The sequence below is a fragment of the Amblyomma mixtum genome, chromosome 10 (assembly GCF_055824585.1).
Source record: "Amblyomma mixtum isolate Tamu chromosome 10, ASM5582458v1, whole genome shotgun sequence".
NCBI lineage: Eukaryota > Metazoa > Arthropoda > Arachnida > Ixodida > Ixodidae > Amblyomma > Amblyomma mixtum.
This window is the reverse complement of record NC_143021.1, coordinates 77547486-77570360: the sequence shown is the minus strand read 5'-3', so window position 1 is coordinate 77570360 and position 22875 is coordinate 77547486. Positions and strand designations below refer to the sequence as shown.

Sequence of the window (22875 nt, the reverse complement as noted above, 5' to 3'; positions counted from 1 at the left end):
AAACCGAGGAGGTAATTGGTCGAGCTCGGGAATCGAACCCCGGTCCTCCGCGTGTGAGACGAGCATGCTATCCACTCCGCCATGCCAGCTCGATGGTTTGGAATGAACATAGGCGTGAACATAGTGAATGCGGTGCCTTCGCTCACTCCCATCCTCCTCCTTTCCCTTCCGTCGAGGTTTAGGTGTCCACCGAGATATGAGAGACAGATACATTTCCTTTCCTCAAAAACCAATTTACCCACGAGCGAGGCGTAGAACCGAATGGGCAATGGCGTTCTATCGACTCCCTGGCAGCGTTGCAAGATGCTGTCGCGTTCCACTCTAAGAGGCGAAGATTAACATCTTAACAGTGACCACACTTTAGGTAAAAAAAAGTGCCCCCCTGAATTTTGACGGGCGTTCACCGAGATATGTGAGACAGTTACTGCGTAATTTCCTTTCCTCAAATACAATTTTCATTTTCTTAATTATGGGCCCTCTTTGTCTTCTTTCACTCCCACTTCCTCCCTTCCTCTACGGTGCGGTTCAGGCGTCCACCGAGATGACAGAGAATTACTGCGCCATTTCCTTTCCTCAAAAAGCGTTGCGTTCAAAGGGCACGGCATCGCGCCGAACGGGTGGTGGCGTTCCGTAGTCTCCCTGGCAGCGCTACAACACGCTGTCGCGTTCCACTCCTAAAGCCAAAGCTTAAGCGTCATTAATTAGCAGTTAATTAGTATTCAGGCATTAATCACTAATTAACCATTAATTAGTGATTTGTCCTCACTTAGTAATTAGCACTCAATTATATGTGACGCCACCAGTGCCACAAGCAGCGAAAGTGGTTCGGAAAACGCTTTCGCCTCTACGCACTTTAGACAGTTAAAGTGCCCCCTGAATTTTTCCAACTGTCTTTATCTAGAAACGTTGAGACGGGCTTACGCAACCATGGTTTAACCAAAGCTAAACCCCAGCTAATCTTTTCTTTCTTGTTTATAAAATTTGGTTCGTGGTTAGAAAAAATTTTATTTACATATGTACACATGCCAAGGTTGCCAGGTACAGTGACATTTCCAAGAACACATGACAATAAGCATGTAAGGCGAGCCAATTAAACAGCTACCATAAACATCTCTAACTAATATGAATTGCTCGTTTGCATCTAGGTCTAATATAATGAGCGTTTTAATGCACAGATTGCAAGCCTTCAATCTCATTTCATCCTGCAAAACATGCTATTGTACAGAAAGTAGGTGGGTGAGTTATCAATAATATTATGTAAATTTGCGCACTAATTAAAATGCACGCTGTTTATAACACAAAGAGCGAATCTATGCGTAAGACTATTAACAGACTGTTTCATTTCAAACAGCGCTTCATAACCTTCTTCGTGTTTCAAGCTTGAAAAATTGGTAAATTGGTTTTTGAGGAAAGCATAGATCTATGGAGGAAAGCATGGAGGGAGGAAAAAGGTTTTTTTTTTTGCTCCATGCAGGAAAGGTGAGGCTGTTTTTACAACAAATCCGACTAGGGCGGGACCTCGTCTTTGTTCACGTGACTAAACGTCACCAACCCTGATCGTGGCGTCACGGTTTTTCTGAAGAAAATGCAATAAAAAGCAACGCGCCCCGTCTGCAACTTTTCCCGCCGTTTTGCGAAGCGACGAGACTCGTCTGCAACTTTTCGCGCCGTTCTGCCAAGCAACGAGCCTCGTCTGCAACTTTTCTCTCCGTTTTGCCAACTTTTCGCGCAGCGATGAGCGACGTTCCTGAACGGCAGGAGCTCATTCTGCGGCGTTACCTCAGCAATTTGCACAAGGCGGCTACTGGCACGGGTATTTAAAATCTGAAAATGACCTGCTACAATTTGAGAGGTCTCTGGCTGCTCGCCATGAGAAATACTCTGTGCGGACGTCAAGGGAGTTCGATGCGGCGTCAAAAGGTGAGGATGCTTCTTGATATCTGTATATATAGTACATGGCGTAACTATTGTAATCGCTCAAAGACTGTTTAATGCAGATTCATTGCAGTGCTAGCTGAAATGCAAAATTTTGTTTTCCTTTGTTAAGGAACAATTTGCTGCCTCAGCCTTTCGCGCGTTTTGATGAGATTATTTCGCGGCTCCATGGACGCTTATTGTTGCGGGTTAATTAATACAGATAATCCATTTTTCTTCTCCTTTTTCTTTTCCAGCACGATTCGTCTTTTCGATGATTCACCGCGGGAACAATATTGGTCTTGACGTACCGTTTAGAGTGACCAAAGAAACGGTAAAGGTCTGCATGTTTGGAGAAGAATTCTGGAAAAGTGACAACCCAGTACGTACACACTTCTCATTTGGGTATTGCCTGTGTTATTATTATTGTAGTAGCGTCACTGCATGATGGTGCACCTTCGTTGTAATGTGCTCATTCGCCGCATGTCAATGCTGCTATGCGGTGAAGCAACCCTACCGGGGTACATGGATATGTTGCGCTGTGGCGCGTGAAAATATGCGATGTACTACGTGTATTATTATTTCTATGATATGCTGTGTTATTGCTCCAAGAGAGGCTTCAGGACACGCACAGAACGCCCCCGAGAAGGCCAAATATTTTGAGTACATCAAAGAAGTATCGGCGCGTGGCGCGCGAGAGGTTTAATGAGTTGATATAGTCAGCGCCCGTGTGTGGCTTTGAATGTTCCGTGTGTCTCGTACCTGCACTGTTCCCTAAATATGCAAGAAAACCAACTAGCCCGCCAATATGCCCTTTAAATTTGTTATAGTTGCTAGTGTCAGTTCGAAGGTATAGTTAAGGCGACCTTCGCCACTAGACTTTTGAGCCGCCAGGAGAAGCCAAACCTTAAAAATGGCTTCGGGGTAAAGTCTGCGTGCGTAGAGCAAGTGCAAAGGAGAGGCCGGGCGGCAACAGATGGAAAGCAGGAGGCGCAGGTTGTTGAGAAAGTGTAGGCACCGAGTGTAGCAGGGAAAGCAAAGAAACGCTCGACGTACTGTGGCCCGTGCATCTGAAGCGTTGCCTTTCAAATAATATCAACGCATCCGTTGATTGCATGCGTTTCTTTAAGGGGAAAACCCCCTCGCGTCATATTGTCGCGAGTGGAAGAAAAACACTCCTCGTCTTTTTCTTCCACTCGCGACACTTCCACTCGGTCGTGAAAATAAGCTAAACTGACATTTTCCCATTGTTCTGCCCTATCAAGAAATGAGTATGGCTGTGTTATAGCGGGACAATCTTTAGGGCCAAGCAACCCTGAGCTACCATGTGTCACGTGTTGGCGGCTTTCCCGCCAGTCTGTACCCTGCCACCAGCAATAAAGGACGTAACATATAATTGGCGACGAGGTGAAAATGGCAACTGCGCTGGGCACGATTGGGGAATTCGTTCCAACAGAGGCGACGTCTTGGCCCTTGTATTTGGAGCGCCTCGAATTTTTCTTTCAAGCAAACGACATCGACGGTAACGAGAAGAAGCGAGCAACGCTCTGCAGCGTTTGCGGCCCAGCAACGTATGCCATCGTTCGCTCCCTTTGTTCTCCGGATGCGCCGTCGGCCGTGGTCTACGATGAGATCGTCAGGCGTCTCTCAAACCACTTCTCGCCGCGACCGTCGGTGACAGTACAGCGTTTCAAGTTTGGCACACGTCAACAGCAGCCCGGTGAGTCAATTGCCGACTACATCGCAGAATTGCGACGTCTCTCGGAACACTGCGATTTCGGTGCGTCGCTCGATGACATGTTGCGCGACCGGCTAGTGTGCGGGGTGCGAAGCGAGACCCTTCAGCGTCGGTTGCTGGCGGAGCCGGAGCTTACGTTTGCTACAGCTCGGGAGAAAGCCATTGCAATGGAATCTGCGCAGCGACAGACCGAGCAAATTCGCGGCAGTGCCGCATCGTGTGAAGTTGGCAGCGTGAGCGGGCAGCGTTTCGACCCGTGTGTTGCGAAGGTCTCTGCGCCAGTGACAGCCAAGGAGGGTACCCATAAGCAGGCTGGTTCGCCTGGAAGCACAAGCGTATGTTTCCGCTGCAAGGGTGCGCATTCGCCAAGCAGTTGCCCATTCATGAATATGCAGTGCCACTTCTGCAAGCAACGAGGGCACATAGTGAGAGCATGCAGGAGGAAGGCGGCAGCTCGCGCTTCGGCTGAACCCAACTCTCAGAACAAAAAACGGGCCAGTGGAGGCCGTCACAAGAATGCTGCGTCGGACGTTTACGACGTGTTCGTGCTGTCTGGTGAAGAGCCAGCCGTGAGAGTGGAAGTGCGCGTCAACGGAAGTCCCCTAGAGATGGAGGTGGACTCTGGTGCAGTGTGTTCAGTCATCAACGACCGGACTATGCAGAAGCTGCGAATATCGAAAAGGGCGTTGCGCCCAAGTACTCTTCATCTCCGAGCTTACAATAACAAGGAACTACGAGTGTTGGGTGAACTGACCGTGAAGGTGGAATTCAAGGGGCAGGAACATCGCCTGCGATTGGTGGTGGTTAAGGGTGCTAGTATCGGACTTCTCGGTCGGGACTGGTTCAAGTCTTTGGGAATAAGTCTGAGTGGTGTTCACAGTGTGTACGAGCCGAGTCGAACTGGCAGTAGGGGAACAACAGCCTTGCTCAAGAAGTATTCTTCAGTCTTTGAGCCTGGACTTGGGACAAGTAAAGGGCCTCCTGTACGCATAGAGGTGAACCCGGCAGCTCCGCCGCGATTTCTGAAGCCACGACAAGTACCGTTTGCATTGAGACCGAAGGTGGACGAAGCACTGGACAAGTTAGTGAGCCAAGGCATTTTCCAGCCTGTGCGGCACTCGAAGTGGGCAACACCTGTCGTTCCAGTTGTCAAAAAAGATGGATCGATAAGGATCTGTGGGGACTACAAGAGCACAGTCAATCGTGTAGTGCAGTGGGAGACGTATCCCCTGCCGACACCGGAGCAGCTGTTTGCCAGGCTGGCAGGTTGCTCGAAGTTTTCAAGGCTAGACCTCGGACAGGCGTATCAACAGAAGACTGTTGATGAAGAAACAGCTGACTTGTTGACGGTTACAACACATCGGGGACTGTTCCGCGTAACCCGTCTTCAATTTGGCGTGGCAGTGGCAGTGGCTATCTTTCAGAGGTACATGGAAGAACTGTTGCATGGAATTGATGGTGTTCTTGTGTTCTTGGATGACATCTTGATCGGTGGAAAGGATGAGGTGCAGCACAATGCTCGTTTACAAGAAGTGCTCAAAAGAATTCATGAAGACGGTCTGAGACTAAAGTTTGACAAATGTCAATTTGGTGTTGAGGAAGTGTGTTACTTGGGATTCCGTGTGAACTCTGCAGGTGTGCAGCCGACAGAAGACAAGGTGCGTGCTATTCACAAGGCCCCAGAGCCGACATGCAAAAAGGAACTTCAAGCCTTTTTAGGAGCTCTGAACTTTTACAACAAGTTTCTTAAAGGAGCAGCTCATGCCTTGGAGCCACTGTACCGGCTGTTGGACAAGGGTCGCGAGTGGCGTTGGATGGAAGCTGAGGCGGAAGCATTTCGCCAGGCGAAAGATCTGTTGCAGTCATCACATGTTCTGGTGCACTATGATGTCAACAAACCCCTAGTGCTGGCCTGTGACGCATCCCCGTACGGACTGGGTGCTGTGTTGAGTCATGTGTGCGAAGATGGCAGCGAGAGACCGGTTGCATATGCGTCGAGAACTATGAGTGCGGCAGAACGGAATTATGCCCAGACAGACCGAGAAGCGCTCGCCATCGGCTTTGGCATAAAGAAGTATCATCAGTTTCTATATGGGAGGCATTTCAAAATTGTGACAGACCACAAACCTCTCTTAGGACTGTTGCACCATGCCAAGCCCATTCCCCAGGTGCTATCACCACGGATGCTGCGTTGGACCCTCATGTTATCGGCTTATGCCTATGAAATTGAGTATCGACCAGCGGAGAAGCTTTCCAATGCTGATGCATTCAGTCGTTTACCACTGAGAGCCAGTAGGGCAGAGGAAGAGGAGCAGCGTCTTGGGGAAGTAGGGATGCTGGAAATGGCGCCGGAAGTAGCATGGAACTCTAGGAAGGTGGCAAGATTCACGTCAAGGGATAAGCTGTTGGCTAGAGTCTGCAATTGGGTGCAGCATGGGTGGCCAGAGGGTAAGCTGCCAGAAGAGTTTGCGGCGTTTGTGAGCCGCAAGCATGAACTGTCGGTGTACCAAGGTTGTTTGCTGTGGGGCAGTCGTGTGGTCATTCCAGAGCCAGCTCGACCGTATGTCATGGACATTCTTCACACAGCTCATCCAGGAATTGTCAAGATGAAGGGGCTTGCCAGAGGAGCCGTGTGGTGGCCAGGAATCGACAGAGATGTTGAGCAGAAGGTGAGAGACTGTGCACGTTGTCAGGAATCCAGGTCTGCGCCAGCAGCTGCAAAGATTCACCCTTGGGAATTCACCAAGCGTCCTTGGACAAGACTACATATCGATTTTGCTGGGCCCTTCCAAGGCAAAGTTTTCCTCATTGTGGTGGACTCTCACTCAAAGTGGTTGGAAGTGTGCCGGATGAATTCCATGTCGACAGCTACAGTTTGTGCGAAGCTTCGTTTCCTTTTTGCTACCCATGGCATTCCAGAAACTGTTGTTTCTGATAATGGCACTGCCTTTTGTTCGGAGGAGTTCAGAGACTTCATGTGCCGGAATCAAATCCGACATGTGACCGTTGCCCCATATCACCCTTCTTCGAATGGTCAAGCAGAACGCATGGTGCGCGAAACCAAGGGAGTACTCAAGCGAATGGTTGGAGGCGATATCGACACACGTCTGGCTAGGTTTTTAATGACCCAGCATATCCTGCCTCATGCTACAACAGGCAAGAGCCCGGCCGAATTGCTAATGGGCAGGAAACTTTCAACTGTGTTAGAGCGTCTGCATCCTGACCTGCAGTCCAGTGTGCAGCAGAAACAAGAGCAGGTGATGCAGCGCCGTAGCCAGGCAGTGCGACTGTTTGATGTGGGGGATCGAGTGTTTGTGCGCAACTATCTCTATGGGCCCAAGTGGTTGCCGGGCGTTGTGGATGCTGTCACAGGACCAGTGTCGTACTTGGTCGTCACCAAGGACGGTCGTCGATGGAGACGTCATGTTGACCAACTCAGAAGTCGTTCTGCCAGCTACGCATTGGACAGTTTCGCTTCTGGGATGTGTGAAGAGGAGGAACCGCTGGTTGCTTCCCCGGCAGGGTGTTCCGGGCTTGGCATTCCTTCAAGCCTAGAGGACCCTGGAAGACGGGACCAAGGAGAAAGACTGGAGGAGGCTGCAGCGCCCAGTACCGAATCTGCTTCCTGTGGTGAGGACCGTGAAGCGAGTGCTTCCCTTCAAGTCCAGCGACCACCACGCCAACGCAGCCGCCCTGCGTATCTGAAGGACTTCGTGACGTAGGGGGGAGGAGTGTTATAGCGGGACAATCTTTAGGGCCAAGCAACCCTGAGCTACCATGTGTCACGTGTTGGCGGCTTTCCCGCCAGTCTGTACCCTGCCACCAGCAATAAAGGACGTAACAGGCTGCTAACACAGAAATCCGCGATCTTTCGCGGGACCGCGGAAAACTATATAAGGGATCTTAATTATGATCTCATACATGGCGCCACTTGTCACAAAACCATTCAAAAATGAACATGAAAAACTGTGGAAAACAAAAAAAAAACAGGCTATTTATTACCACAGGGCTATGGCGGAAGCCATAGCCCTGTGGTACTAAATATGGCTGCGTGCAGAAGGGTGCAGCCTTGTAACTAATGAAAAGGAGCCAGCACAGCGACATCTATCTCGTGCAGGCTGCATGCATGCAGCTTACATGGCCTATCTGGTGGTGCTTCACTGTAGATCATGAACCCTAATGATTTTGTCTAGATGCTACCAGTGTGAGAGTAATGTCAATGAACCAGTGCTTCCTCAAGTGTGTTTTGTTGGTCATCATCTGGAACAGTGGATCTGAGATCCACAGGATGAAGGTCACTCACCACAACCTCTAATCGCTCTTGTCTGTATGCCACACTGTTGCAGTTAATTTCTTACTCTGTAATTTCTTAATTGTTGCTAATCAGTTGGCAGCTCACAACAGTGTTGAAACAGTCAAGGGCATACAATATCTCTGCTTTCTTTTAGCAAAAGTTATGCACTTGCATGATGTGGCACTGCAGTCTCCTCCAGTACATTGTTTTCAGGGGACACAATACTGATTTCAGTAATTTATTCTTATATTTAGGCTCCAGCTACTGTGAATGACTGGTCACAGGAGACCTTTGAAAAAAAGCGGCTGAATGTCCAAGGCACCAAAAAAAAAGGGTGCCCTGCAACCTTGAGCCTGAAGTGGATTGAACTGTTCCCAGATTTTAAGGTATGTGTGCATAACAAGCAAGGGTATTTTAGGAGTTCAGCTATGTTTTTCTATATTAATAATACATTCTCACATCAGTATGCGGGCCAAGCAGCTCTGTAACCATTCGCATCTATTTCTTTCTTTTGCACAAAAATTTTTCTGAAAATCAAGCTGTGAAAATTAGGTACTATTCTTGAGCTCAAATTCAAGTACAAATAAGCTTGCTTTTGACTATTCACTCCACAACTAGATTTTTTTTTTCTCCTGAGTTATGTTTGGATAGTGAGAATGAAAGTTCCCCTCCAGTCTTCAGAGTCGTGGTGCAGTGTTGCTAACTAAAGCCAGGTGCCCATGTAGCTAATCAGTGGGACACAGGCTGCAACAATACCTTTGCACCCCTCCTCCATTTCTCTTTTCAATCCCCCATCCATCCTCCCCAGTGCAGGGTAGCCAGGCACAACACCTTTCCCTTTTCCTCTTTATCTCTCTCTCTCTCTATTTTGTTTTCGACAACTCACTGGTCATTGTAAACATATATGCAGGATCCTTGTTCCAGGATTCTCTTAACGTGCGTATCAGTGCTGCCAATAAGATGCCGGGTCAGTTCCAGGGTTTGGTGGCACTTTTCTCTCTGATGCACTTTTCAAAGCCTCACCCTGGATTAATAACAAGCATTAAAAAAGGACTGAAAGTCATCAAGAAATAAATTAAAGCACTCCTTGAGAATCGGTTGAAGATACATCCCCTACTTTCTGTGCCTCCAGCTTTTTTCACTGGTAATTAGATGCATTTTTCATCATCATCATCATCAGCAGCAGCATCAGTTTGATTATGCCCACTGCAGGACAAAGGCTTCTCCTAATCTCTCAAATTAACCCTTTCCTGTACCAGCTACGGCCACCTTATCCTAAAAACTTCTCAACCTCATCCACACGCCTAACCTTCTGCCGCCCCCTGCTAGGCTTACCTTCTCCTGGAATCCACTCCGTTTCTCTAAGGACCAGCGGTTATCTTGCCTTCGCATTACATGCCCTGCCCAAGCCCATTTCTTCGTCTTGACTTCGACTAGGATGTCATTAACCTGCGTTTGTTCCCTCACCCACTCTGCTCACTTCCAATCTCTTAACGTTACACCTATCATTTTTCTTTCCATAGCTCACTGCGTTGTCCTCAATTTAAGTTGAACCCTTTTCGTTAGCCTCCATAATTCAGCCCCATCAGCGAGTACTGGTAAGATACTTTCCTCTTCACTCATATTGGTAAACTGCCATTCACGATCTGAGGGAACCTGCCAAATGCGCTCCATCCCATTTTTGTTCTTCTAGTTATTTCTCTCTCGTGATCTGAATCTCCAGTTTCTATCTGCCTCAAGTACACATATTCCCTTTTCCGTGCAAACTCTACTAATAACTCCCCACTGCTATTGTTACAGCCTATGCCATAGCCTCCCACTGCCTTGTTTCCAGCCTGCTTCATTGCCTATACCTCGGCATTGATGTCACATATCAATACGGTGTACTGTGTTCTTACTTTGCTCATTGCTGGTTCCGCATCTTCATTGAAGCTTTTGACAATCTGGCCATCTTGGCTGGATGTAGGCACATAGGCCCGTAACACCCTCAGTTTTTGCCTCTTATTAAGCTCAATTAAGGGGCTTGCCACCCTCTCATTAACACTATAGAATTCCTCTATGTTGCCCGCTATATCCTGATTGATGAGGAATTCACACCTAGTTCTCATCTCTCCACTAATCTATGGTAGCATAGGATGTACCCGCCCTTTATCACTGTATATGCCTCATCTCGCCAATGCTACTCACTGCCTGTTTACAGGAGGTATTCCAGGGCCTGAAATGGGAACAGCTGGGGATAAGAGTTAATGGAGAATACCTAAGTTATCTGTGATTCGCTGATAGCATTGCCTTGCTAAGTCACTCAGGACATGAACTGCAAAGCATGATCAATGAATTAGACAGGCAGAGCAGAATGGTGGGGCTAAAAATTAACATGCAGGAAACCAAAGTAATGTTCAACAGTCTCGCAAGGGAACAGCAGTTTATAGTTGGTGGCAAGATGCTGGAAGTGCTAAGGGAATAAGTCTACTTAGGGCAGTAAGCGGCTGCTGGTCCGGATCATGGGAGGGAAATAACTAGAAGAATAAGAATGGGGTGGAGCGCATATGGCAGGTTCTCTCAGATCATGAATGGTAGCTTACCAATATCCCTGAAGAGAAAAGTATGCAACAGCTGTATCTTACCGGTACTCACCTATGGGGCAGAAACGTGGAGGCTAACAAAGAGGGTTGAGCTTAAGTTAAGAACAATGCATCGAGCTATGGAAATGAAATGATAGGTGTAACGTTAAGAGATCGGAAGAGGGCGGAGTGAGTGAGGGAACAGACGCGGGTTAATAACATCCTAGTTGAAATCAAGAGGAAGAAATGGGCTTGGCCAGGGCATGTAATACGAAGGCAAGATAACCGCTGGTTCTTAAGGGTAACGGAGTGGATTCCAAGAGAAGGCAAGCGTGGCAGGGGCAGCAGAAAGTTAGGTGGGCGGATGAGGTTTAGAAGTTTGCATGGACACGGTGGGCGCAGCTGGCAAAGGACAGAATTAATTGGAGAGACATGGGAGTGGCCTTTGCCCTGCAGTGGGTGTAGTCAGGCTGATGATGATGATTATGATGATGCCTCATCTGTCCTCCTAACCTCACTAAGCCCTATGGTGTCCCATTTAATACCAGCTAGTTCTTTGAAAAGCACTGCTAGACTAGTCACACTGGATAAGGTTCTAGTATTAAACATTGCCAGGTTCAGTTTGCAATGGTGGCCTGTTTTGAGCGAGAGATTCCTTAGCACCCTTCTCTGCGTCATAAATCTGACCGCTGCCTTGGTCACTTGCTCCGTACCTGCTTGGGACTGAAGGCCGAGGGTTAATAGGTGTATTGGGATAAGAGATTGTGGTCAAGTGCGTTGCACCAAGGTGGCCTAATACTGTTCTGGTTAGGGAGTGCGTTGTCGGTTCTGGACACCTCGATCAAGCCACACCCCAGGCCTGGTTATGCGATTACAGACTTATATCTAATTGTAATTACAGATAGATGGATGTGTAGATAGAGGGAGACAATGAGACTCCAATAATCGTTTAATCCGTACCCTGTATGAGAGTACTGACTCCTGTACCAGTCATGGGTATCTCTTTTTGGAGAGAGAGAGAGACCGTAAAATTGATAAATTGGTTTTTTAGAAAAGGAAATGGTGCAGTATCTGTCTCACATATCTCAGTGGACACCTGAACAACACCTTAAGGGAAGGGATGAAGGTAGGAGTGAAAGAGAGAAAGAGGTGCCCTAGTGTAGGTCTTGGGAATAATTTCGACCACCTGGGGATCTTTAACGTACAATGACATCGCACAGCACACGGGTGCCTCTTGCGTTTCGCCTCCATCGAAACGCGGCCGCTGCGGTTGGGTTCGAACCCGGGTAACCCAGACTGAGTATTTTTAAGGTACCTTTTTTGGCACAAACTGCCACCTGTTTAAGGTTGCTTACCAAATTCTGAAATTTGATAATCTGATTCTGTGAATATATGTGTGCAGGTGTAAATGCAGAGAAATTTTTATGCACGGACAATTTCATCTCAGTTTAACCTTTAACACCGCATTTATTACGTATGCATGAGAAAACATTTTTTTGCACATAGCTAATATTCTTTGCAGCCAAAAAGACAGTCAATTCATTTGTTTTTAGCCAAAAACACCCGCTGTACATTTGTTAAGTCTGGCATTTCCCAGTATATCAGCACAGTTTTTTCTTCTCATTTCATTGTTTTATCCCATTCGAGCCAACTTTTTTGATTCATATTGCAGCGAAGAAGCACGAACACAAGTAGAAGGAACACGCAAAAAACACGGACGAACGCTGCAATATGAATCAAGAATGTTACCAACTTGCCCAAAAACGTGTTTTACTCAAGTATATTTCTTCTGCAGTGGGCCCTTCTTTCTGTGTAAAGCAGCGTTCGTCCGTGTTTTTTGCGTGTTCCTTCTACTTGTGTTCGTGCTTCTTCGCTGCAATATGAATCAAGAATGTTACCAACTTGCCCAAAAACGTGTTTTACTCAAGTATATTTCTTCTGCAGTGGGCCCTTCTTTCTGTGTAAAGCAGCGTTCGTCCGTGTTTTTTGCGTGTTCCTTCTACTTGTGTTCGTGCTTCTTCGCTGCAATATGAATCAAGAATGTTACCAACTTGCCCAAAAACGTGTTTTACTCAAGTATATTTCTTCTGCAGTGGGCCCTTCTTTCTGTGTAAAGCAGCGTTCGTCCGTGTTTTTTGCGTGTTCCTTCTACTTGTGTTCGTGCTTCTTCGCTGCAATATGAATCAAGAATGTTACCAACTTGCCCAAAAACGTGTTTTACTCAAGTATATTTCTTCTGCAGTGGGCCCTTCTTTCTGTGTAAAGCAGCGTTCGTCCGTGTTTTTTGCGTGTTCCTTCTACTTGTGTTCGTGCTTCTTCGCTGCAATATGAATCAAGAATGTTACCAACTTGCCCAAAAACGTGTTTTACTCAAGTATATTTCTTCTGCAGTGGGCCCTTCTTTCTGTGTAAAGCAGCGTTCGTCCGTGTTTTTTGCGTGTTCCTTCTACTTGTGTTCGTGCTTCTTCGCTGCAATATGAATCAAGAATGTTACCAACTTGCCCAAAAACGTGTTTTACTCAAGTATATTTCTTCTGCAGTGGGCCCTTCTTTCTGTGTAAAGCAGCGTTCGTCCGTGTTTTTTGCGTGTTCCTTCTACTTGTGTTCGTGCTTCTTCGCTGCAATATGAATCAAGAATGTTACCAACTTGCCCAAAAACGTGTTTTACTCAAGTATATTTCTTCTGCAGTGGGCCCTTCTTTCTGTGTAAAGCAGCGTTCGTCCGTGTTTTTTGCGTGTTCCTTCTACTTGTGTTCGTGCTTCTTCGCTGCAATATGAATCAAGAATGTTACCAACTTGCCCAAAAACGTGTTTTACTCGAGTATATTTCTTCTGCAGTGGGCCCTTCTTACTGTGTAAAGCAGCGTTCGTCCGTGTTTTTTGCGTGTTCCTTCTACTTGTGTTCGTGCTTCTTCGCTGCAATATGAATCAAGAATGTTACCAACTTGCCCAAAAACGTGTTTTACTCAAGTATATTTCTTCTGCAGTGGGCCCTTCTTTCTGTGTAAAGCAGCGTTCGTCCGTGTTTTTTGCGTGTTCCTTCTACTTGTGTTCGTGCTTCTTCGCTGCAATATGAATCAAGAATGTTACCAACTTGCCCAAAAACGTGTTTTACTCAAGTATATTTCTTCTGCAGTGGGCCCTTCTTTCTGTGTAAAGCAGCGTTCGTCCGTGTTTTTTGCGTGTTCCTTCTACTTGTGTTCGTGCTTCTTCGCTGCAATATGAATCAAGAATGTTACCAACTTGCCCAAAAACGTGTTTTACTCGAGCCAACTTGGCAATGGGTGCAATTTAGCCGATGTGTGTGCTGTGAATTCTATTAAGAAAAGCAAATTGGTGCTTTCATTTATGCCTACACATTTGAAATTGTGGTGCTTTGTTTCTAGGTGGACATACCTCAGCCATGTGGGCGAATGAAAGAACAAAAATTAAAATCAGCAAAGATTACCCAGCTGCAAGGAAGTGAAGCAGCAGTCTCCGAGAAGAGAATTTATGTTGCCATTGCTGCCAGCACTAGCCACACTAACCATGGGTTTGGCGACATTGAAGGGTTCAGCGAAACGATGGATAAGAGCTTAGCTGAGCGGATAGCCCTGTTGGTTAGAGAAGGGATCACATCCGTGTTGGATGTTAAAAAATGTTTGCATTACCATGTACATGATGTACTGTTTCCATGTGCTGAAAAACCAGACAGCAGCAGCAGGGCATTTTTCCCTACTTCTAAGGACATCAGCAACCACGTCCAAGCTGCTCTCAGAAGAGACCGGTTCAGCACTGTTGACCAGACAAATGCTCTTAATTTGATAAAAAAAATCCGCTCTGAACAGCCTGAGAGTTCAATAGTGTACCGGCCATATGCCGCAAGCAGTAACTCAGGCTGCAGCACATCTGATGATATGGAAGAGAATGTCGCCAGTGAGTGTGAGGAGACATTTCTTTTTTGTTTCCAGTCGAAGTTTATGAGAAACATGCTTGCAAAGTATGGCACTGCAGTGATTTGTTTAGATTCGACACATAAGACCAGTGACTATGCACTGCCACTTTTTATGCTGGTAGTGAAAACACCATTAGGCTATGCAACTGCTGGTGTGTTCATTGTGCAGTTTGAGACTGCTTGTTGCATAGGTGAAGCTTTAAGTGTGTTCCAAAAATGGTGCGAAAATCTATCTCCAGAATACTGGATGGTTGACTACAGCCAAGCAGAGATGGGTGCCATCCGCCAAGTGTTCCCCGAAAGTAAGATATCAATCTGCGATTTCCACAGGGGCCAGGCATGGCAGAGGTGGCTCCGCCGAAAAGAAAATGGTGTGTCACACCCCGATGATGCCCTGAACCTAATGAAGAGAGTAGCGAACGCTTCTAATGCAGATGAATTTGAGAGCTCATTGGAAGCTCTCATGGCTTCAGAGCACTGGAGAAATGAAAAGCTCAAATCTTATTTTCAGACAGTGTGGCTCTCTGTGAAAGAGCTGTGGGTTCTGTACTACCGGCTTGGATTTGATGTTGTGCTTACCACAAACAACGGGATCGAGGCTCAGAACAGAGTGCTCAAGGCACACTATGTGAAGAGTGCAAGTGGGAAGCGATCTCTTACCTCCCTTATCACAGCCCTCGTTTACGCATACTTGCCAGATGGCGAGAAAAAATTGATAGAGTCAGAGATGAGGCAGTCAGCGCTATACAGGCAGTACAAAGAAAATATCCCTGCATATCTGCATGGACGCCCGCGCATCTTCATTAAGCACATGCTGAGAAGGCTTGTAAATGCAGAGGAATATACCCGTGCTGATGTAGCTGAGCTGCCCATCAATGGGACATTTTCAGTTCGCTCTGAGAGTACAGATTCATCTCACATTGTTGACTTCAACAAGCCCTCATGCACATGCCTTGATTTTTGCAAGCACAAGTGCCCCTGCAAGCATTCTGTGCAGTTTTCAAATTTGTTGAAGGAAGAACTTTCCTCTCACTGCCTCATGAATATCTTAATGGGCCACACATAACACTGGACACACATAACATTGGCACACAACAAACAGAAACAGCTAGCTTCAGTGATGCCAGTACACACGAAGCCAGTGTTGCGGACCTGACCTCGCCTGAGCCATTACTTACAAACAGAATGCCTTCGGCACTGCACAGAAGTGTTCTTGAAAAGTGGGAGAAATGCAATTCGATTCTCTTCCAATGCCACAGCAACGAAGTGCTGTCGGAAGTTAGTGAACTGCTTGACAGTGCTTTTGCCAGGCTGGCAAGCAGTGTGCCACAATGTTCTGGTGTGCATGTTCGTAGCTCACCCACAAAGGGGTGCTCTTCCTTGAAACCCCTCCCAAAACGAAGGCGCCTGCAGCATGAGTGACATTTCAGCCTACTGGCTTAGGGTGATAGATGTGCACTCCCTCTCCCACACCAAAGAAATAATATAGCAGGGGCACAGCCAGGGGGTTGTTTCGGTTACAGAACACCCCCCCGAAATTCTCTGAGCGCTGCATCCCCTCTCAACCCCTCCTTTCGGCCTTTTCTTTGCCCGTAATGCTATTTACACAAAAATGAAAAAACGAAAAGAACAAGAGTGTCAGTTTATTCTCGAAAAGACTGATGTTTTCATGGATCTATAACCAGAAGTGGAAATTATTGCAGAAAAGAGTCACTCTCCTTCACCATCGAACGACATACATATGGCACTGCTTTTAATTAAAGGCACAGCTCATCCAATTAAATATGCCTTTTCGCATCAGCCTACTTTTTCACCCTTTGCATTGTCCTCAGATCTTCATAAACTATCACGAAAATAAAAAGTGCTCTTTTTAAACCGCCTCTGCGGCCGGGCACAGGTTCACATGCATGGTGTAGAAGTTTTGACAAATGCTATTTGTTCGCAGTTGCCGACTTCGTTGTAGAGCAGAAGCTTTTGGGTTGTTGTATATTATGTGAAATTATACAACAAATACAAATATACAAGTTAATGACATCCTACTCGAAATCAAGAGGAAGATATGTGCAGGGCATGTAATGCGAAGGCATGATAACCGCTGGTCCTTAAGGGTAACGGAGTGGATTCCATGAGAAGGCAAGCGTAGCGGGGGGCGGATGAGACTAAGAAGTCTGCGGGGATACGGTGGCTGCAACTGGCGAAGGACAGGGTTGATTGGAGAGACATGGGGGAGGCCTTTGCTCTGCAGTGGGCGTAGGCAGGCTGATGATGGTGATGATGTGGAAATATTCTAAATAGCCACGATTTATCATACGTGTTTTTTGTGTGTGTGTGTGTGTGAGAGAGAAAAGAGCTGTTCTTTGTGAATCAAGTCCTCAGAGTCCTGCGTGAACTCGTATTTTTCTGTATATATTGCAGTTAACGAAACCACTAACCCTTCGGCTTTATTAAAGCAGAAAAGTGAGCAATATATTGTTTGGGTGCAGGCTTTCTTTTTTATTTCTTTACTTGTGCCATATAACACCCCTTGAAAAATATTTCTGTCTACGCCACTGTAATAGTACAGTGCTGCAAAACTTTAGCATTAAGTACCATTTCTGAAAAAAACCTTTTTGTGCTGTATTCTTGGTTGTAGTTGTATTGTACATCTGATGTAATGTTATGTTTATTGGCGTTAAAAGTTGTCTGAGTTAGCATAATTCCTTGTATAGAATCTATGATCTTTTCAGGTTAAGAGTTAATATTCTGTGTTTGATAGACTATCAACAGGTGCAGACTATGCATTATTCTTGTTTTCAAAAGTGCCCACAGCATGTTCTGCCCTACTGTCCAACATGATCCTCATTATAATGCAGCATTTTTTCTATGGGCAAACTTTCACTGTACAATTCTGTCACCATTGCATAGCTGACTGGTTTTTATGCTTGCTTAGTGGCTCTAGTTGGAATCTTGATTTTATAGAATATTGTTTCGCTGACTTGTTTTTGAAGTGAAAATAACAGATGCAGGCAATCATAGGCAGCTGACTTCCACATTGTATGTACAGCTGGGAGCCTCGTCCCACAGTATAGGGAATGCAGTGAAGCATATGTGTGTACGAGGGGGTACCCAAAAGAAACCGGACTTATTTTTGTTTGAACTTATTTGTTCACCTTTTCAGCGCAGACCTTCAATCTCCTTCAAAGTACTCTCCACTTACAATGATACGTTTGTCGAATCTTTCATTCCATTTTTCAAAACATTGTTTAAATTAATCTTTTGTGGTGCTTGACAGTCCCTCCGTCGTTTTTTCTTCACCTCAGCAACATCAGCGAAACGCTTTCCATTCACCTGTCTTTTCATTCTACGAAACAAAGAAAGTAGCACGTGGCAAGGTCGGGAGAGTATGAGGGTTGAGGAATAGGGGTCATGCCATTTTTGGTCCGAATTTGTCGTAGAGACAAGGCTGTGTGAGCAGGGGCATTGCCATGGTAGAAAAACCAGTCACCCGTCTGCCACAAATCAGGCCGCTTCCACCGAGCACTGTTGCCCAATCTTTTCAAAACATCCAAGCAGAAAGCCTGGTTAACTGTCTGACCCTGCAGAACAAATTCTGAATGGACGACTCCTCTCACGTCGAAAAAACAAATCAGCATTGTTTCGAGGTTTGGTTTCACCTGACGAGCTTTCTTGAAGCAAGGTGAATTTGAAGTTTTCCATTGGCATGACTGTTGCTTTGATTCAGGATTTAATTCAGGAACACTTGAGTTGTCCCCATAGCATCGTCCTTGAACGTCTTTCTGAATATTTCAAGAGTTTCCGTTCCACTTTTTCCGAGAAAAAATCAGAATTTCACCGGCGCACGCTGTTCACGAAAATCAGCCATTGCAAAAACGACTCTCACGCAAAACAGTCGTCACTCTAAAACTCTGCCTAAACTAGTCTGACCTCCTTCAGCGACGGCACTCGGCTTACTGACTCTGGAATGTTCGTTCTATGCGTTCCTAGCGGCAAAACGCGGTACCACAGAAGCTGTGCCGATTCAAAAAATTATTCCGGTTTCTTTTGGGTACCCCCTCGTAGTAACAGTCGTGGTGCCTCTAAAAAGAGGCATGTTTGCCACAATATGTGCACTTCTGGGGACAAATGCAATTAACATATTCCTACAGCTGGGTCCAGTGGAATGTGTACCAGGCACAGTCTTAATCTAGTAAAAATAGACTGCGTGCAGACTGTAGTCCATAAATCATGGCACATTGTCACACACTTGCTGTACGTGTTGTGTATCTCTGCTTCCTTTTAATGTTCATAATGTTTTTGTGTGACTGTGTTTTTATGTACTGTTGTGCTCTATATGACTTGCACTGTGTCCACAGTGAGCGAACCAAGGTTCCCACTTGATACCAAATCTATGTACCTTAAAACGAAGCACCCAACTTTGCCACACATTCATTAATGTCACTTATTTTTATTGTCTAGTAAATGCAGAAATTTTCAACATGGCTGGTTTGCACATGCTTTGTGAATTGAGATCCTACCACATATTGTGAGTTGCAGCTCATATTGAGTGCAGTATAGTACATGCAGCAGATATGTCCATGCCTAATTATATACTATGTGACAATGTCTGCAAAGGGCTGCATTTTGTATGTGCACATTGAACAGAATATACGCAGTTGAAATTTCAAACTTACTTCCTAGTGTTTTCAGTGTAGTCTGACCATTTGCAAGGAAACAACAATGCATCTCAGCTTACTTTTTTCTTAGATATGGTCATAGAAAAGTTAGAAGGTTGCACACAAAGGATATGTCACTCCCAACAAGGAAAATTTGTAACAGTATTGATAGTAAGCAGGTGTCAATAAAATATTGCCTTCTTGAAAGCCCCTGTAAGACAGGTAAATGAACTTTAGCTGCGTAGCTAGCTCAGCTCTGCGAGTTCTTTATTTTCAGCCTAATAATAGTCGCAAATAACAGTATGTCGGAATTGGAGCAAGACGTCAGGGAAGTGTGCTCGGACCCCTACTTTTTTATTTTCCGTTTGCCGATGACTGCATGATATATACTCCCGTATCTTTCGTTTCTGACCAGGAACATTTAGATAATGCTCTGCCTAGTGTCGTTTCCTGGAGTGAAAAATGAGGCATGGGAATAAATACTCAAAAGACTGTGCTCTTGCGGATAACAAGGAACAAAAATCCATTTTCTTTCAACTATTGCATTAATGGTTTTCAGTTAAAGAAGTGCCAAGGTATAAGTACCTTGGTATTGTACTAAACTCGCAACTCAAATGGAATGACCATACAGACCACATTAAATCCTAAGCTTTACGTAAACTTGGTGTTCTTCGCCATAAACTTAGAGGCGCACCTAGCAACTGCAAGCTATTGGCCTACCATACGCTTATAAGACCAAAACTGTATAGCTGTCTTGAAAATTTTACACACAAGTCATATACATAGTTGTTTTATGTAATGTTGAAGCAAAGCACACGATTCCAACGGCTCCTGAAATGGCCTTGTACTGCCTTGGACATGGAGCTTGGACGTCGTGCACTATACCAGAGTCCTTTAATACTTTTTTATGGTCATGAAACTTCTCCGTAACTCTATGGGAGAGCTTCATATGTTGACCGCGCCTTCCGCAAGGCGGCGCTAGGAGCCCGGTGGGGGCAACGACGGGAGGGAGCGAGCGTCTGTGTAGCCGCGGGGACACATGCAGAATGCGACTCCTGCGGTGTGGCAGCAAGTATTTCCTGTCCTGATTTTCACAAACAACTGCAGTGCTTGTCACGCGTTCACCTGCGATGCCGAAGACTTGCTGCGTGACGGGTTGCCGCTCCGGCTACAGAGGTACGCAGGAAAAGGCCTCGCTGTTCTGTTTGCCAAGCGACGCCGAGCAGCGTGAAATATGGAAGCGGGCGATACCACGAGAAGAAAGCGGTGGATTTAGCTTTTACTCTAAGCATGTCCGCGTTTGCGAGAAGCATTTCGACCCCACGGATATAATTCGGACTGATGAGTTTGTGGTCAGTGGCGAAGCAGTGTCGCTGCAACGGGAAAAGCTGAAACTCAGGACCGGCGCCATTCCACGGATATTCGAAGGCCTGCCAGCGTACTTGAGCAAGCCGAAGCCACGATCTCGCACGCTCAGAGTGAAGCCGCCTGCAAAAAGGCTTAGGGAATCATTAGAGCACAGCGCTGTGGCAGATGATGTTGACCCTTCAAGCGAATGCCCGTCCATTCCTGCACACGGAGATGACGGTAAGCCTCAAATTCCTGGGTGCTTTTTTCTTTCGTAGTCAGCAGGTAATTCCTGTACCCTTTACGGTTTCCTGTTTCTTGCTCTGAACAATTCTTTTTCACTGCTACTTGCAGATGTTGCACTGAACCCTGATAATGCCTCCACACGCTCACACAGTGGCTGTCAAACGGAGGAAGCTGTGTGTTCACTGTCAGAGCTACAGGCAGCGAAGTGCCAACTCCGGAGCGCACAGCAACAGCTTCGCCTGTGCCAGAAGAAGCTGGCGACTATGGTCTTAAAGGTGAACAAGCTGAGACAATTGGAGAGAGATGTTGCCAAGTTGTCTGAGCGTCAGAAGGTAATTTTTGACCATTGGCTGATGAAGGCCAACCTGAAATCTGCGAAAGCTGCACGGTAAGCTCAGACAGCTTAGAACAGACAAACAAAAATTGGAAATCGCGCTGTTCAGTGCCATTTTTTGCGTATTGCGCGTCAGAAACTGAGCAGAAGCATATCGTATTAGTGCCTTTAATTTGCTGTTGTAGAATTCATTATTGCAACATGCTTAAAATGAATATCAATTTTCTCTGCATCATGGTGTAAGAATTTAAATGCTGTTCAGCTTGATGTTTGTAAATGAGCATGCAAGTTGGTGTTCTAGGATTGGTATTCTGTAATACAAGTGAAGTGTGAAGTGCCTTGAACTCGTTTCTTAGTGGAACTTTCTCTTTTTTTTTACTAGCTACAAAAAGGAGTGGCTGTATGACTGTCTCCTTCTCAAGATAAAATCCACTGCAGTGTACACGTTCCTTCACGAGAACGAGTATCTTCCTTTGCCAAATCCTCGCACTATCTATGGCTACGTGCGAAACCTGAAGGCTGATTTTGGCTTTGATGCAAATCTATTTATTGTCCTGAAGGAAAAGCTGCAAGCCATTCCAGAGAGGGAGCGTCGAGGTAAACATTTGCAGAAATTGTGTTTGACACATGTGTGATTCTGAAGATATAGTCAGTCTTATGGTTCAAAACTAATTAAAACTTTTTGTTTTAGGCGTGTTAATGTTTGATGAGATGTCTGTGAGAAGAAGTGTTCACATCAGAGAGTCTGACATGGCACTCATGGGCAAGGTGAACTTCTCCGAGCACACAAGACCAGGAGATGAAAAGAAAGACGCCGATCATGTGCTCGTGTTCCTGTTCCGGCCGTTCTTGGGTGGCTGGTCGCAGACGGTGGGGACTTTCTGTGCCTCTGGTGCTACACCAGGAGGAATATTAGCAAAGCTGCTGTTGCAGTGCATTGTGCACCTAACAAATGCTGGTGTTATTGTGGATGCTATCACCTGTGACAATTCCACATCCAATCAGTCAGCATTGAGGTGCTTAGGTAAGTATTAGCAGTGGTTTCATTGGGTTGATATTTAGATAACAGTAGCATTAGCAAGTAGCATATAAACACGCCTCCTTAGTAGGTAGGATTACAATGTAGTGTTTCTTTTTATAGGTATCAATGGAAACATTGGTAAGCTGCAGACGTGCTTCCAGCATCCATGCGACCCTGGCAAAACAATTCACACGCTGCTAGACCCTCCGCACATATTCAAGTGCATTCGAAACAACCTGCAGAAGGTTGGAAAGTTTTTGGTAAGAAAAAGAGTATTATTTGACACTTCAGAATGTGTATTACTCGGCCTTGCTGAAGCTACTTATATTTTATGTTACAGATGCCCGCAGGACAAGAAGTGTACCATGATCACTATTCTGCCTTGCTGCACTATGAGGAAGAGCAGGCTGGGCTCCGCGCTGTGCCCAAGCTTACGAAGGCGCACATTTCACCTAATGCGTTTCAGAAGATGAGTGTGAAGCTAGCTGTCCAGGCAAGAAAAATATCCTGCATGCTAATGCTTATTAAGTAAAAGACGCATCTTCGGTACATATCTTCTGAAAGTGTTGGCGTGTCGGTTAATTTTTTTCCCATTTTCCAGCTATTTAGTGAAAGCACTGCAGCTGCAATGGAGTTTTACAGCAAGCAGGAGAAATGTAGACAACTCCATGAGTCGGCGGCTACTTCGGACTTCACAAGAAGAATGAACAAACTGTTCGACTGTCTAAACTCTCGCAGACCAGAACATGTGCAGTATGACGAAGCAGACCATATTGCTGTGAGCATTGTACCTCTTGTATAATTACTTGTGGCCTGCTATCTGAAGCTGGATTA

General features: G+C 45.9%; 1 pseudogene; it reads left to right on the top strand.

Annotated features, from left to right (window-relative positions):
- Positions 1–1530: 1530 nt before the first annotated feature.
- Positions 1531–19895, top strand: LOC149326203 (uncharacterized; annotated as a pseudogene).
- The last annotated feature ends 2980 nt before the right edge of the window (positions 19896–22875 follow it).